Raw genomic sequence first — 18,199 nt, forward strand, 5'->3', positions numbered from 1 at the left:
TGATAGCGTGTGGCCAGTCACTTTCATGAATAATCAGCATTCAAGACAGGGAATTTAAGTTAGTAAGATGTCACTTTTAAAAAGGGTATATTGTAATTGATTGTATGTCTGATTGGTTGGACTTTCAGTAGTTAATTATAACATGCGGCAAAGTCACTTTTAAAGAATAATACACTAGGTAAATAGACTAGTTAATGCCATACCATCTCTTAATACAAGGACCATCTCTTCGTAGACTAGTTAATGCCATGCCATATTTCGGTCTTCCAGGATGATGCTTAATTTAGATCTTAGATCATAGTGGCCTACTGTGGAGATGTTTACTCAAACGATGACAATTCTCCCCCTTATTGATGGTTCCACAATGCAGAAAATGGATTGAATAAGAGTCAATTTTCCACTTCTAGTCCACTCCACAACACCAACCTTTATCCCTTCAGGGAAACTGCATGTAATGCCTTTTAAATAAGGAAAATGTGGTCCATAACGCACCTGACTGTATGGATCAAGTCTGTAGACTAAACAAGTCTGTAGGGTAAACAATGAATCAACGTGCAAATCACTAACATTGAATATATGGATCAAGTCTGTAGACTAAATAAGTCTGTAGGGTAAACAATGAATCAACGTGCAAATCACTAACATTGAATATGAAAGAAAAATAGTCCATTTATAGTAGGTTCTCACCAAACCACTTAGACCTATTGTTCCTCAAGATGGCCTGTTGGAATTTGGTCTATAACTCTGTTATAAATGGTGGCTCACTAGGAATATCTGAATACTGCATTATCCTCTCCACTGATATATTGCATGCCATGGAAACACTTCAGCACTTGGTCAAATTACATCTTCTGGCAAGCGAACGATGCATCAAAGAGATTTCAAACACAAGATTTGATTGAAAATCCAGCCAAATGCCAAGCCAGTGATTGGCCCCAACATTGTTGAAGACTAAGTCTAGTGTGTGTGTATACCAGTCAACTCAAGATTTCTCTCCAAAATCGAGACTCCCGGTCAAAACTTCTAATGGTGGCTGTTCCAGAGATCAAGTCCACAAAATGTTGTACAATTGGAGCCTTACAAACTCCAGCCAAACGAGACAGTTCCCTAGCTGTCACTATATAATATTGCTGCATTAATGAAAGGCCATACGAGTTACAGGAATTATATTATTCATAACCGTTAAATCCTGAGACCAAGCCAAAAGATCTATGCCAAAAAAAAAAGCAGCCATGATAGAATCCCCATGCAACTCTGACTATCCATTTTACAACATCCCCTTCATACAGATTATGGTCTCTGTGTGCACTAAAACTTGAGATAGAGGTTAAATTCTCGTCTCCTCTTTATGTTCCTCTTGAGAAAATTAAAATTTGAAATATTTGTAATCATAATTATTGAGATACAGACCCCAGAAGAATACCTGATACCATAAACACAATGAAAATTTGCCAAACAACTTGAGACATGACAACAATGATCCAAAGTGTTGTATAAATGCAAAATCCAAAGCTCATAGTTGCGAAGAAATCGATGTCCCCTGCACTCTGATCGGTTGATGGCAATGCCTGCCAAGCAACAGAGGGTGTATTATGGGCTTGCCAGAATCAGATGATTTCCATCAATCTCTCTTAAAAGGAAAAGGTTTTGGTCTGTTAGAACAATAAGCATCAACTGACCTGATACAACATATGCCCAGTTCGAGTTGCATCAAAGGACACTGGTGTAGCAAATATATACCTGTGCAAATTGCTGAAAAACTGATTGGCAGTTTAAATCCTGCCAGTGAAAGAAGCATAGATCTCAGATGAAGGCATAGTGAGCTGCTTAATGTCAAAGTGACATGAACCAAAATGATAAAGAGTGTTTCTAACAGGTGACCTTTTTCTTTTGCAGTTGTCCATGCCATCCAGTAATTACCACCCATTTGAAGTAGCTAAAGTACTATTAAGGTTGCTGTTATCGTAGGTAGAGTGCCATTGTATGCAGCAGTGATTTAAGACTAGTATACCGACATGCTTACCCTGCATCTCTCTTTCTTCTTGTACAAGCTGTGAATTCTGATTCTCCTTATCCAGTCCTGCTTTGTGTATTTCTGGTTCGAGCTCTTCCCATACCTCTATTGAGTTTTGAACATCACATTGCTTCTGTATCTTTTTGGACTAAACAATCTTTCACTCTAGCTGTATTTCCATGACATGAGCTTTCAACAGATACCTCTGATGAATACATATCATATTTCTTCTCCATATCAGCAATTGCTTTCACATCTTTTTGATGTGCACCAACCAATTCCAAGTGATCTTTTCTGATTTCAAGATTTCATTGTATTTTCCAACCTAGTTAATCTCACTTTCGGGTGAGTGCATGGCGCTGGGTTACACTTTTTGGCAAGAGAGAGTGTGTTTTGGGAGAAAACAACTCAATAAAGCCATTTGAAGCACTCGATCGAGCAATAGACTCAATCGTGTTGAATTTCCACGATCTTGAGTCAAGGATAGAATCTTAGAATCTCTGATGCTACCAAACCAAGAATCTCAACAAAGTTACTTTGCACAGTGGAACAATATTAAGCAGTAAATCACACATGCACAAGTATAGACAACTTTTTACAAATTTCAACCCAACTTTGTTATTTTAATCAACATATAACACAACTGTCTAGGACTACCATACAAGGGATAATGGCCCTCAATTATCCACAAGCACAAGAATACAAGATACACTGACAATAACATTGCAGTCTTTATGTCATATCTCGTCCTGTCGGTCATTTGCTCTGGTTTTGCTCTCTAGTGCCCCTTAATCCATCAAGAGATAACACATAGTGTCTCCAGGATGGCTACAACTTATCACTACTACAAGTTGCTTCTGCTTCAATGGACACAGGTTGATCCAATCTACTCTTCTAGGCTAGTCGACACCCGAACTCCAATATGCCAATCCAGCAATTCACTAGTCCATCAATGTACTGCACATTAGGCTCATGAACTTCACCCAACCTTCAGTTATCACACCTCCTTTAGGACAGCTTGTCAAGGGCTACTTTGGGTCGTCAACACGATGCCCTCCACCAATCCAATGGCACCCAATCCTTCCACTGTAAGATCTGCTCTTAGTTGAGGTTTCCAACCACCCAAGTCAACCTCAACACATGGCTCCCACAAGCTCATAAAACTTATCCAAACTGGTCAATTCTTGACCCAACACAACGCTGAAACATAACTCTGGTCTGGTGCTATATTGTTGTCATCTCTGTGATCTTGTTAGGGTTTTCTATAACTCCACATCTACACCTCTCGTCCACCTCACAATGCCTTTTCTAATTGCGGTCTTCCCTTGGAAGGATCCTCTACTCCTTTGTTGTTGTTCTGGCCACAAACTAGCCTCCAAATAGCCTTGCGTACACCTGTCCTAAGATGATAAGGCCTGCGACCTCCCAACAACAGACTTCTAAGGGCTACGATGCCTCTCCCAAGGTCTATCCACCCACAAACACACTCAAAACAGACCCAAAACTCGATTCCTCTTCCTCGGCCCTCTTGCACAACAAATTTTGTCACCAACGGTCTTGAAAGATGCCCTAACAGGCCCACTTCTCCTTCGCTGATCTCCCTTCTTTGCTTGCGGCCAAACATAGTTATTCTTCTTTTCAACAAGTTTTGTTAATGCTTTGTGTTGCACCTTGGATGTGTAAAATAAATCACATTCACCTTCTATTTATACACCTTACAAGGGCTCAATGAATTCATGAAGAGACATGACTTTTAGCTAATTTCACTTCAAGCCTACATGACTTGAACACCCAAAACTTCATAACTCATCTTCTACAACTCGGATTTTGACAGGTCTTGTTGCGTTGGATTCTCCTCGCCATCCTCCATCATCTCCATCAATCACATGTAGAAAATGCTCCATGGTTTTGGCCCAAACATCGATGGGTGCAGAACCCCAACCTTGGGTTCCAAGCCCACAAATGACTTTTGTGGCGCTTCACCCTCCAAACCCCAAACCCTAGGGCTTGGAGTTCCTCCCAAGCTACTAAAAAATCAACACACCCTCTTAGCAAGGGAGGTACTTCCAAGACTAGGAAGTAACTCATCATCATCACTACTCACAACACTCGCCCAACTCCTGGTGCTCACCACTGCAACAATTCTTGTGGTATGAACTACACCTCTCTCGGAAGTGTCGTTGTCACTGGAAGCATCTTGCTTCTTCTTCTCTTGGAATGTCTTCCACTCTCTCCATGATTCCTTCTTGGCAGTTGTAGGAGCACCCTTGCTCCCCCACTGACCACACGCTCTTCTTGGGCTACAAAATATCCCTTTGAATTTGCAAGCCCCTGCTAGAACTCGACTCCCTCTTAGCCTCTGGAATCTAGACCTTCTTCTCTGGAACCTGCACTTGGTCCTCCTGCTTCTTCTTCCCATGATCCATAGGCTTGCCTCCCAGCCTGTATAAACCATGCTCTCTAACTCCAAGTACAATACCTGCGAAGCTAGAACCTCTGGGCTTGAGTCTTGCCTTCCCATACTGGAACAAGACTTCAAACCCCTTCTTCTCGATCATCAAGATAGATATCACGCTATATCTGAGTCTTGGTACAAACAATACATCCAAGGCCCACATCACCTATTCTGTCTCCATCCTCAATGGCATAACTCCCAATCCTCAGATCTCCTTCTAACTCTTGTTGCCCAATACCATGTGAAAATTCAAGTCCCATTCAGCTAGAGTCTCAAAAACCTCTTATGACCCTGTCATATGTTTCAATGCACCACTGTCCACGTACCATCCATCCTCATCGATAGTACCCTGCGAGAAATGAGAGATCATGTCAAAGTCCTCCTTCAATCTTTTGATGAGAGCATCTATCTCAACAGAAGTGGCAACACCGACAACCTGCTTCCCTTTCTTCTTCTCGTCATCTCCCTTCTTCTTCATCGGACATCTCGACGAAAAATGACCCATCTCGCCATAGTTGAAACACTTGAATTTACTCAAGTCCTTCTTCTGCTTACCCTTCATTCATGCTACAAGTACCACATCATCATTGAAAGTCTTCTTCTTTGGATGAAGATCCTCGTCTTGCAATTCTTCCTGAATGAAGTTGTCCCACAACCTATTGTAGTCTGGCAACGATCCCCTTAATGAAGGGCTTCCATTCCTCAATGAACCCTTTCAAAGTAATCTTTACCATATCAGAATCTGAAATAGTCACACTGACGGCAACAAGCTCATACTTGACCTGAGACAATCCCATCAGATACAAATTCACTCCTTCACCCTATATCATCTTGGTGGACTTCAACTTATCCTCCAATACCAGTACCCAGTTCTCATTCTTATTCTAGAACAAATTCTGAAGAGCCATCCACATCTCATGGGCAGTGTTCTTCCCAAACAAATGAGGTATTAGAGGATCCTTCACACCATCAAGGATGACCAATCTCGCCCTCGTATCCAAATCCTCATACACTTCCAACTCCTTTGGGTCAATGAGCGTCTTGATGGCTTTATCGGTGAACTCCCGGATCCTGTTGACCTGCAAGACCATCTTGAATCTTTCCTTCCATAAACTATATTTAGACAAGCCCTCCAACCTGTCCTCATACTGAAGACCAGCCCACAACTTTGACATTGTAGTGAGCCCTTCACCTACAATGTGACCAAATCCCTCTTAAGTTGTACTTCGTTATGCACACTCTGATTCACTATCTTCCAAGTAGCTCAAACACGCTCTGATACCATGTTGAATTTCCATGATCTTGGGTCTAGGATAGAATCTTAGAATCTCTGATGCTACCAAACCAATAATCTCAACAAAGCTACTTTGCAAAGCAGAACAATATAAAGTAGTAAATCACACATGCACAAGTATAGACAACTTTTTACAAATTTCAACCCAACTTTGTTATATTAATCAACATATAATACAATTGTCTAGGGCTACCATACAAGGGATAATGGCCCTCAATTATCCACAAGCACAAGAATACAAGATATAGTGACAATATCGCTGCAGTCTCTATGTCGTATCTTGTCTTGTCAGTCCTTCGCTTCCATTTTTCTCTCTAGTGCCCCTTAGTCCATCAAGAGACAACACATAATGTCTCCAGGAGGGCTACAACTTATCATTGCTGCAAGTCGCTTCTACTTCAATGAACACAGGATGATCCAATCTACTCTTCTAGGTTGGCCAACACCTGAGCTCCAATCTGCCAATCTAGCAATCCACCACTCCATCAAAGTACTACACATTAGGCTCATCAACTTCACCCAGCCTTCAGCGATCACACCTCCTTTAGGACATCTTGTCAAGGGCTACATTGGGTCGCCAACACATTGCCCTCCACCAGTCCAATGGCACCCAATCCTTCCACTGTAAGATATGTTCCTAGTTGAGGTTTCTAACCACCCAAGTCAACCTCAACACTTGGCTCCCACAAGCTGCTCATAAAACTTATCCAAACTGGTCAATTCTTGACCCAACACAAGGCTAAAACATACCTCTGGTCTGGTGCTATACTGTTGTCATCTTTGTGATCTGGTTAGGGCTGGTTGTAGATCCACATTAGCCCCTCTCTTCCACCTCACAGTGCCTTTTCCAGCTGTTGTCTTCCCATGGAAGGCTCCTCTACTCCTTTGTTATTGTTTTGGGCACAAACTAGCCTCCAAACAGCCTTGTGTATCCTTGTCCTAGGATGATAAGGCCTGCGACCTCCCCACAACAGACTTCTAAGGGCTACGGTTGCCTCTCCCAAGGTCTGTCCACCCATAAACACCCTCAAAATAGACCCAGAACTCAACTCCTCTTCCTCGGCCCTCTTGCACAACAAATTCAGTCACCAACAGTCTTGAAAGATGCCCTAACAGGCCCTCTTCTCCTTCATTGATCTCCCTTCTTTGCCTGCGGCCAAACAAAGTTATTCTTCTCTTCAATGAGTTCCTTTAATGCTTTGTGTTGCACCTTGGATGTGTAAAATGAATCACATTCACCTTCTATTTATACACCTTAGAAGGGCTCAACGAATTCATGAAGAGACATGACTTTTGGCTAATTTCACTTCAAGCCTACATGACTTGAACACCCAAAAATTCATTGTCAACTTCAAAAATTCATAACTAATCTTCTACAACTTGGATTTCAACGATTCTTGTTGCGTTGGATTCTCCTCGCCATCCTCCATCATCTCCATCCATCACATGTAGAAAATGCTCCATGGTTTTAGCCCAAACATCGATGGGGGCAAAACCCCAACCTTGGGTTCCAAGCCCACAAATGACTTTTGTGGTGCTTCACCTTCCAAACCCCTAACCCTAGGGCTTGGAGTACCTCCCAAGCTATTCAAAAATCAACAGATCGAGCCATGTTTTTGAAATTTCCCACCAAAACAACCTAGGTATGGAATTAATAAAAGTGGCTCGATCGAGCCTTAAAGCTAGATTGAACCTTAAAGCTAAGATCAAGTTATAAGCTAGATCGAGCTTTAAAGCTAGACCGAGCCTTTATTTAACCACGTTAAGGGCTTGATCGAGGGTTTATGAAACTCTCGATCGAGCTATTTGAATTTGAAATTTAAACACTCTATCGAGTGCTTTAAGCGCTTGATCGAGCATCTGAAGTCCTAAAATCCATAATTTCAGCACCCTTTCTGCAACACCATTTTGTACCCTAGCAGACTTAGGGAAAAATTTGTCCTTAGGTGGTTGAGTTGATCATGTTGGATTCATGAAGGAATCCTCTATCCAATGGCATATGAGTTTGACATTTTCGAATTCATATGATATTTTTCATCTAATTTCTTTTAGACATAATGCTTGAAATTACAGTTTTAAAGAGGTTGAATAAAAAAATCAATATCATAAAATATACACAACGAAAAAATTTCAAAAAATACCATTATCTTCATTTACGAGTCCTCTTCAAAAGGTTACTCTTGGTTTTTCAATTTATTTAAATAGTTGAAAAAAACCTTACGTGAACACATCTCTGCAAAATGAAATTGAATTTATATATATATATATATATATATATATATATATATATATATATATATATATATATATTATGGTTATTTTTATTAATTAACTAATTTATTTTATTATTTTATTTATTTATTTTAGTACCTTTTATAACCAGCTTCTTTAATTTACATACATTAATATTTATTTATTTATGTATTTTTATTTTTATTACCTCGTTCCAATTATTTTTATTTTTTAAGTTACCTCATTCCTATATTTTTATTAATTCTAACTAACTTTTATTAACAACCTATTATTATAATCTTTATAATTATTATTTATTAAATTAATTAATTAATTAATTTTTTAACTAACCATTAACACCAATTAGATTTATTTTATTTATTAAAAATGAATAATAATAATAATAATCATAAATAATAATAATAATAATAATAATATTAATAATTTGACCCTGGTCCCAAAGTCAAAACTAGCCGTTGGTCGAATTAGCTGTTGGAGACTCTGCTCAGACTATTTAACATGCTAAGCTGGATCTATTTCTTCAACTTGTCCTGACGATGAACCACGCTTGTTGGTTCGAAACACATCGACAAATGATATTCTATGTGATTTACGCTGAAGAATCTCTCATAAATTGATATGGATCACAAAAGCCTCAATTCAACAGATGAAGGTTCGTTTTATTATGCAGCAAATATGGAGAAATACAACTGCTGGCCTTTTTGGCTGAGCTCCAACAATTTTCTCAACTGGAAAATACTAGGAGAATCCTTCTCCCTCTCAGCAAATCAATCTGTCCTCTCCTTGGCCACTCACACTCTCCTTGGCACTCACACCATTGGGCAGAATTGCGCACTGTAGCCTCTAGGACTTTCACATTGCGCGAAAAACTTCTCCTGCCAAGTCGTCCTGTCTATCTCTACTTTCAGAAACAATTCCTAGGCCTCCCGGGACTTGATCTGGGCACTAGCTACATAATTGATCCCTCTCTCGGCAACGCGCAGTAGCAAAATGGGAAACTCGCACTCTAGAATTCGACCTCCCTGCTAGATAATTCGGCCTTCCTTCCCTGACGTTGGAAACTAGAAAACCACTTGAGAATTTCTCTAGAAATTCTCCTTGCTGCAACCCCCACTACTCACCTTGCTTGGCTCGAATTCTCCCCTCGCTGAATACTGTGCACTAGGTAATTCACATTGTCTTGCTCCCTTTCTCTCACAACTGTGTCTATCTCCATCCCATAAACTTCCTCTTGTAATCTCTCCTTGGAGCATCACTGGCAAAGATCTAATCATAATTGATGGCTCAGATCATCTTAGATTTCATCAAGTCACTTTCCAGAAGTATATAGAGAAAAAATCAATTTCCTCAATTAATACCCATTAATTAAGCAATTTTCCTAAGTTAAACTTGGCAACTTTTTAATTATTGATCAATTAATTTAATTGATAGGTTTCCAGGGGTTTTCTCTTGAAACTTTTTATGGGTTTTGGAGATCTCGTGTTCCTTAGCCTCTCTAACACCTTAGAGACTAGAACACCAGTCCGATGCTATCATAAATCTATAAACTAATGTGGACTGCATTCCTCCTACAGGGAAAGGTCAAGTTTAGTTTATGGCTGGGCTTTCACATATACTCTCTGCTAGAATGCATGACTTAAAACCACACATAGTACATAATGAATGTTTCATATGTTCTATACATATACAATACTATATGTATATTGCATAACATAAACCACATACATGATATTATGAACCTATACACCATGCTATACAAACATCATATTGCAATAACCATGCTTTCTAGGCACCAAACTGGAGTTTATTCTTCTAATTGTTAGTAGTTTATTTGTTTATGGAAAATAATGAATAAACCACTGATGCATTCTTCACAAATAAAATACATTGCGGAAGTAAAATAAGGAACTGAGAAATAGATGCACACACATAAAAATTTGACATTGGTATTTTGGAATAAAAGTCTCCAGAAAAACTGCGAAGGGAAAACCAGTGCAGCAGATGAAGGTTTGTTTTATTATGTAGCAAATATGGAGAATTACAACTACTAGCCTTTCTGGCTCAGCTCCAACAATTTTCTCAACTAGCAAATACTAGGAGAATCCTTCTCCCTCTCAGCAAATCAATCTGGCCTCTCCTTGGCCACTCACACTCTCCTTGGCACTTGCACCACTGGGCAGAATTGCGCACTGTAGCCTCTAGGACTTTCGCACTACACGAAAAATTTCTCCTGCCAAGTCGTCCTGCCTATCTCGACCTTCAGAAACAGTTCCTAGGCCTCTCAGGACTTGATCTGGGCACTAGCTACTGAAATGATCCCTCTCCCGGCAACTCGCAGTAGCAAAATGGGAAACTCGTGTTGTAGCATTCGACCTCCCTACTAGATAATTCGGCCTTCCTTCCTTGACGTTGGAAACTAGAAAACCACTTGAGAATTTCTCTAGAAATTCTCCCTGCTACTCACCTTGTTTGGCTCGAATGCTTCCCTCGCTGAATACTGTGCAATGGGTAATTCACATTGCCTTGCTCACTTGCTCTCACAACTGTGTCTATCTCCATCCCATCAACTTGCTCTTGTAATCTCTCCTTGGAGCATCACCGGCCAACATCTAATCATAATTGATGGCTCAGTTCACCTTAGACTTCATCAAGTCATTTTCCAGAAGTATATAGAGCAAAAATCAATTTCTTCAATTAATACCCATTAATTAATCAATTTTCGTAAGTTAGACTTAGCAACTTTTTAATTATTGATCAATGAATTTAATTGATAGGTTTCCAAGTGTTTTCTCTTGAAACTTTTTTTGGGTTTTGGAGATCTTGTGTTCGTTAGCCTCTCTAACAGCTTAGAGACTAGAACACCAGTCCGATGCTACCATAAATCCATAAAATAATGTGGATTGCATTCCTCCTACAGGGAAAGGTCAAGTTTAGTTTGTGGTTGGGCTTTCACATATACTTTATGCTAGAATGCATGACTTAAAACCACACATAGTACATAATGAATGTTTCATATGTTCTATACATATACAATACTATATGTATATTGCATAACATAAACCACATACAATATATTATGAACCTATACACCATGCTATACAAACATCATATTATAATAACCATGCTTTGTAGGCACCAAACTGGAGTTTATTCTTCTAATTGCTAGTAGTTTATTTTTTATGGCAAATAATGAATAAATCACTGATGCATTCTTCACAAATGAAATACACTACGGAAGTAAAATAAGGAATTGAGCAATAGATGCACACACTTAAAAATTTGGCACTGATATTTTGGAATAAAAGTCCCCAGAAAAACTGCGAAGGGAAAACCGGTGCAGCATATGAAAGTTTGTTTTATTATGCAACAAATATGGAGAATTACAACTGCTGGCCTTTCTGGCTCAGCTCCATCAATTTTCTCAACTGGAAAATACTAGGAGAATCCTTCTCCCTCTCAACAAATCAATTTGGCCTCTCCTTGGCCACTCACACTCTCCTTGGCACTCGCACCACTGGGCAGAATTGGGCACTGTAGCCTCTAGGACTTTCACACTGCGCGAAAAACTTCTCCTGCCAAGTCGTCCTACCTATCTATACCTTTAGAAACAATTCCTAGGTCTCCCGGGACTTGATCTGGGCACTAGCTACAGAATTGATCCCTCTCCCGGCAACTCGCAGTAGCAAAATGGGAAACTCGCACTCTAGAATTCGACCTCCCTGCTAGATAATTTGGCCTTCCTTCCCTGACGTTGGAAACTAGAAAATCACTTGAGAATTTGTCTACAAATTCTCCCTGCTGCAACCCCGCTACTCACTTTGCTTGGCTCTAATTCTCCCCTCGCTGAATACTGCACACTAGGTAATTCACATTGCCTTGCTCCCTTTCTCTCACAACTGTGTCTATCTCCATCCCATCAACTTGCTCTTGTAATCTCTCCTTGGAGCATCATTGGCAAAGATCTAATCATAATTGATGGCTCAGACCATCTTAGATTTCATCAAGTCACTTTCCAGAAGTATATAGAGAAAAAATCAATTTCCTCAATTAATACCCATTAATTAATCAATTTTCCTAAGTTAGTCTTAGCAACTTTTTAATTATTGATCAATTAATTTAATTGATAGGTTTCTAGATGTTTTCTCTTGAAACTTTTTCTGGGTTTTGGAGATCTCGTGTTCCTTAGCCTCTCTAACACCTTAGAGACTATAACATCAGTCCGATGCTACCATAAATCTATAAACTAATGTGGACTGCATTCCTCCTACAGGGAAAGGTCAAGTTTAGTTTATGGCTGGGCTTTCACATATACTCTATGCTAGAATGCATGACTTAAAACCACACATAGTACATAATGAATGTTTCATATGTACTATACATATACAATACTATATGTATATTGCATAACATAAACCACATACAGGATATTATGAACCTATACACCATGCTATACAAACATCATATTACAATAACCATGCTTTGTAGGCACCAAACTGGGGTTTATTCTTCTAATTGTTAGTAGCTTATTTGTTTATGGCAAATAATGAATAAACCACTGATGCATTCTTCACAAATAAAATACATTACAAAAGTAAAATAAGGAGCTGAGAAATAGATGCACACACATAAAAGTTTGACACTGGTATTTTGGAATAAAAGTCCCCAGAAAAACTGTGAAGGGAAAACTGGTGCAACAGATGAAGGTTTGTTTTATTATGCAGCAAATATGGAGAATTACAACTGCTAGCCTTTCTGGCTCAGCTCCAACAATTTTCTCATCTGGAAAATACTAGGAGAATCCTTCTCCCTCTCAGCAAATCAATCTAGCCTCTCCTTGGCCACTCACACTCTCCTTGGCACTTGCACCACTGGGCAGAATTGGGCACTGTAGCCTCTAAGACTTTCACACTGCATGAAAAACTTCTCCTGCCAAGTCGTCCTGCCTATCTCTACCTTCAAAAAAAGTTCCTAGGCCTCTCGGGACTTGATCTGGGCTCTAGCTACTGAAATGATACCTCTCCCGGCAACTTGCAGTAGAAAAATGGGAAACTCGTGTTGTAGCATTCGACTTCCCTGCTAGATAATTCAGCCTTCCTTCCCTGATGTTGGAAACTAGAAAACCGCTTGAGAATTTCTCTAGAAATTCTCCCTGCTACAACCCCTTGCTCCCTTGCTCTCACAACTGTGTCTATCTCCATCCCATCAACGTGCTCTTGTAATCTCTCCTTGGAGCATCATCGGCCAACATCTAATCATAATTGATGGCTCAGATCATCTTAGACTTCATCAAGTCACTTTCCAGAAGTATATAGAGCAAAAATCAATTTCCTCAATTAATACCCATTAATTAATAAATTTTCCTAAGTTAGACTTAGTGACTTTTTAATTATTGATCAATTAATTTAATTGATAGGCTTCCAAGTGTTTTCTCTTGAAACTTTTTTTGGGTTTTGGAGATCTCATGCTCGTTAGCCTCTTTAACAGCTTAGAGACTAGAACACCAGTCCGATGCTACCATAAATCCATAAACTAATGTGGATTGCATTCCTCCTACAGGGAAAGGTCAAGTTTAGTTTGTGGTTGGGCTTTCACATATACTCTATGCTAGAATGGAGGACTTAAAACCACACATAGTACATAATGAATGTTTCATATGTTCTATACATATACAATACTATATGTATATTGCATAACATAAACCACATACAAGATATTATGAACCTATACACCATGCTATACAAACATCATATTATAATAACCATGCTTTGTAGGCACCAAACTGGAGTTTATTCTTCTAATTGTTAGTAGTTTATTTTTTATGGCAAATAATAAATAAATCACTGATGCATTCTTCACAAATGAAATACACTGCGGAAGTAAAATAAGAAATTGAGAAATAGATGCACACACATAAAAATTTGACACTGATATTTTAGAATAAAAGTCCCCAGAAAAACTGCGAAGGGAAAACCGGTGCAACAGATGAAAGTTTGTTTTATTATGTGGCAAATATGGAGAATTACAATTGCTGGCCTTTCTGGCTCAGCTCCAACAATTTTCTCAACTGGAAAATACTAGGAGAATCCTTCTCCCTCTCAACAAATCAATCTGGCCTCTCCTTGGCCACTCACACTCTCCTTGGCACTCGCACCACTGAGCAGAATTGCGCACTGTAGCCTCTAGGAATTTCACATTGCACAAAAAACTTCTCCTGCCAAGTCGTCGTACCTATCCCTACCTTCAAAAACAATTCCTAGGCCTCCTGGGACTTGATCTAGGCACTAGCTACCGAATTGATCCCTCTCCCGACAACTCGCAGTAGAAAAATGGGAAACTCGCACTGTAGAATTCGACCTCCCTGCTAGATAATTTGACCTTCCTTCCCTGATGTTGGAAACTAGAAAACCACTTGAGAATTTCTCTAGAAATTCTCCCTGTTGCAACCCCCGTTACTCAACTTGCTTGGCTCGAATTCTTCCCTCGCTGAATACTGCGCACTGGGTAATTCACATTTCCTTGCTCCCTTTCTCTCACAATTGTGTCTATCTCCATCCCATCAACTTGCTCTTGTAATCTCTCCTCGGAGCATCACCGGACAAGATCTAATCATAATTGATGGCTTAGATCATCTTTGACTTCATCAAGTCACTTTCTGGAAGTATATAGAGCAAAAATCAATTTCCTCAATTAATACCCATTAATTAATCAATTTTCCTAAGTTAGACTTAGGAACTTTTTAATTATTGATCAATTAATTTAATTGATAGGTTTCCAAGTGTTTTCTCTTGAAACTTTTCCTGGGTTTTGGAGATCTCGTGTTCCTTAGCCTCTCTAACACCTTAGAGACTAGAACACTAGTCCGATGCTACCATAAATCCATAAACTAATGTGCACTACATTTCTCCTATAGGGAAAGGTCAAGTTTAGTTTATGGCTGGGATTTCACATATACTCTATTCTAGAATGCATGACTTAAAACCACACATAGTACATAAGGAATGTTTCATATGTTCTATACATATACAATATTATATGTATATTGCATAACATAAACCACATATAGGATATTATGAACCTATACACCATGCTATACAAACATCATATTATAATAACCATGCTTTGTAGCCATGCATAACCGGGCATAATACCTCATATGCACATAAAATTTCAGCATCCCCAATTTATTTATGCATGGTCATTCATGACATACAAAACATGAGAAACTCATTACCCATATTGATTCAGTATGATTAGATTTAGCAAGGACTTACTTTACACATGATTTTCTTTCTTTAAATGCACTTGGGCGATTGAGCTTGGGACAAATATTCACCTCCCAACTGTAGACTTGCTACAACCTAGCTTCTCGTGCAGCTGTCACCCCTGAGCTTGATTCCAAGGCTCGAGAAGATTGTTCAAGAACCAAGTTTCCAGATATACCAAGGATTCTAGAGGTGTAACCTACCTCCACCCTTCAAGAAGAGAATACTTGAACACAGGCTAGTCCAGGGCTCCAGGGATATGCAACCCCCACCCACCAGCCACTAAGGGAATCCAAAGATATAAAAACCACCCTTAATCAACACTAGGGACTGGAAAGGTGTTTCCTCCACCCTGAAGTTGTTGCCATAGTAGCTCCACCGAGTGAAGGAATTCTAGAGTCTACTGCAAATTTGATATACTAGCAAAAAAGGCTATTCTAGGGCTCTAGAAGTATGCAACCTCCACCCACCAGCCTATTGAGGACTCCAAAAGTAAGAACTTCCACCCTCAATTAAGGCTAGTCCATGGATCTAGAGATATTCAACCTGCACCCACCAGCCTATGGTGGACTCTAGAAGTAAGAACTTCTACCCTCAATTAAGGCTAGTCTAGGGCTCTAAAGATATGTAATTTCCACCCACCAACCTATGGGGGACTCTAGAAGTAAGAACTTCCACCCTCAATTAATACCAAGGGCTCCATAGGTTTAACCTCCACCCCAATTTGTTGTCACAGTGGCCCTACTTAAAAGAAAGGTCTAGAGCCTACTGCAAAATTGTATAGACCAGCAATGGAAGCTAGTACAATTTCTCTTATACTAGAACTAAACAACTTACCAAAAAAGAGAAATGGTTGACCTTGATGACCTTATATCTCCAGTTAAACCTTTACCAGCAATCACGAAACTAAATACTAATATCCTGAACCAACGATTGATTTTCCACCAACCTGACAAGTGTCCTTGAGGAAAACATTCACCTCTGCATTGGTATTCAATTTCTTGAATTAGTATGTACTCTAGGGAGTTTCCTATAGTTGTATAATTTTGTGTTTCCCTTCAGTCTTGCACGATTTCCTCTACAACAATCTTCCTTGGAAGCTATGTATGTGTGCCCCGCCTCCTCAAATGTGCAGGGTATGTAGTCAAGTTCAAAGGTACTTTCCCACATACTCCACCTCCCACAAATTTTGCATCTCTATCTCCCCGTCTATAACACACTTTTCCTCCTACACTTTAAACACCTTCCACACTTCCCTGTTTAATCCACACTCCCTCTACTTTGTTCCTTCTCTTTGTCTGTATATCCTTTCTAGCTCGATTTTCCCCTCATTTCTCTTGTTTGAAACCTGCTTGCGGGTAGTTAGTGCCCAGTCTGGCCCAGACCCTCTGAACCAATCTAAAGTGTTGATTTGGGGTAGCATCGGATGTTCTCTAAGACTCAAATTTTGCAGGGAAGCTTGGGCACACATATTCCAAAGAACCCAGAAAGAGTTTTGGGAAATTCCACCCAGAAGTGATTTTATTAAAATAATTAATATTTTTAATGGGGTTCCTAAGTCTAAACTTACAAAAATTAAATATTAATGGGTATTAATCTAATCAAGGGTGAAACTTCTAGAAAAAGACACGGATCGAGCCAAAACAATCTAAGCCTTTGATTATGATTTAATCTAGGCCGTTGGTTTTCCAACAGGAAGATATAAGAAGGGGTTTGAGGGTCATTTGGAAGACATGTGAGAGATCATGGAAATCAATTTTTCTGAAGTGAGAAGTTCTCAAGAAGAAAATTGATTGAGGATATTTCTTGCAGCAGAGGGGCAGTGAGAATCTGGAAGAAGGAATTTCCAGAGAGTACGAGGCAGAGGGACAACAGAAAGATGTCCAGAGGAAGGCTGATGCTGGCCCACACAGTGTTGACGCAAAGGCAGCACAGTCCTTGAGGGGAAGTCAAGTTTCCTGTTAAGGGAAGTCGAGTTTCAGTTGTCGGGAGCCAGGGTGTGAGTTTGGAAGGCAGAAGTTCGATTTTCTTAGCCAGCAGAGGATCCATAAGAGGGGCATCGTAATACCCAGGAGGGGTGATGTAGAAACCGTCAGGAGTAACACTGTTTTGTGCAGGGGCCATGCAGAGGGTGACACAGAGCCTTCAATTCAGCCGGATCAATCACTGATTCTCCAGTGACAGGGTGAGATCATTTCACCAGTCTTTTGTTCAGTATTCTCTCTGTATTAGATTGCTATTTGAGCATCCTAGAATTGTACTTAGATTTTCTCTTGCATAATTATAAAACCCTCAGAGCTACTGCACCGGTTTTCCCGCATTGGGTTTTTGCGGGAACATTTGTCCAAAAATAACGGTGTCCTATGTGTTTGTATTTCCTTGCTCAGTGTCTATGTTTCAGAATCATATTTAATTTGGTGTAAGCTGCTTCAATAATTTACTTCAATGTTTCAAGAAGAAATCTAAAATAAGCGTGTAATGTAATTTACAATATAGGAGAAGTAGATTCAACTCGTTGCAGTAGGATTCGATAGATTGTTAGATCTAGGAATTTTCACATGGTATCAGAGTTGTTTATGTGAAACAAGGAAGAGAAGATCTAGCACTGAAGAAAGGGCCAACTTGTTGTAGCAAGTAGCAGTTCGAATCCCCTGAGGGATTGCGCAGTTCTAGCCAAGAGGGTTGTATTTTTGGGTATCTATATCTGAGTGAGCCGATAGAGAGGTAAGACTATCAGATCGAGAATTTTCCGAGGCAGAGGGAGCTACGCAGAGCCACGCATAGTTAGAGGGACACACTTTTCTGCAAGCTTACTGCTGGGCAGAAAAGCTGTCGGGAGAAGGAAGCAAATCACATGTTGAGGGAATACTTCCTCAGTGATTTCTTGTCGAGAAAATCAATTTTTTCTCATTTGTTGAGCA

This window comes from Pinus tabuliformis, chromosome 1_1, assembly GCF_031772625.1.
Source record: "Pinus tabuliformis cultivar Carrire ecotype Pingquan chromosome 1_1, CPIR1, whole genome shotgun sequence".
In the NCBI taxonomy this organism is placed as follows: domain Eukaryota; kingdom Viridiplantae; phylum Streptophyta; class Pinopsida; order Pinales; family Pinaceae; genus Pinus; species Pinus tabuliformis.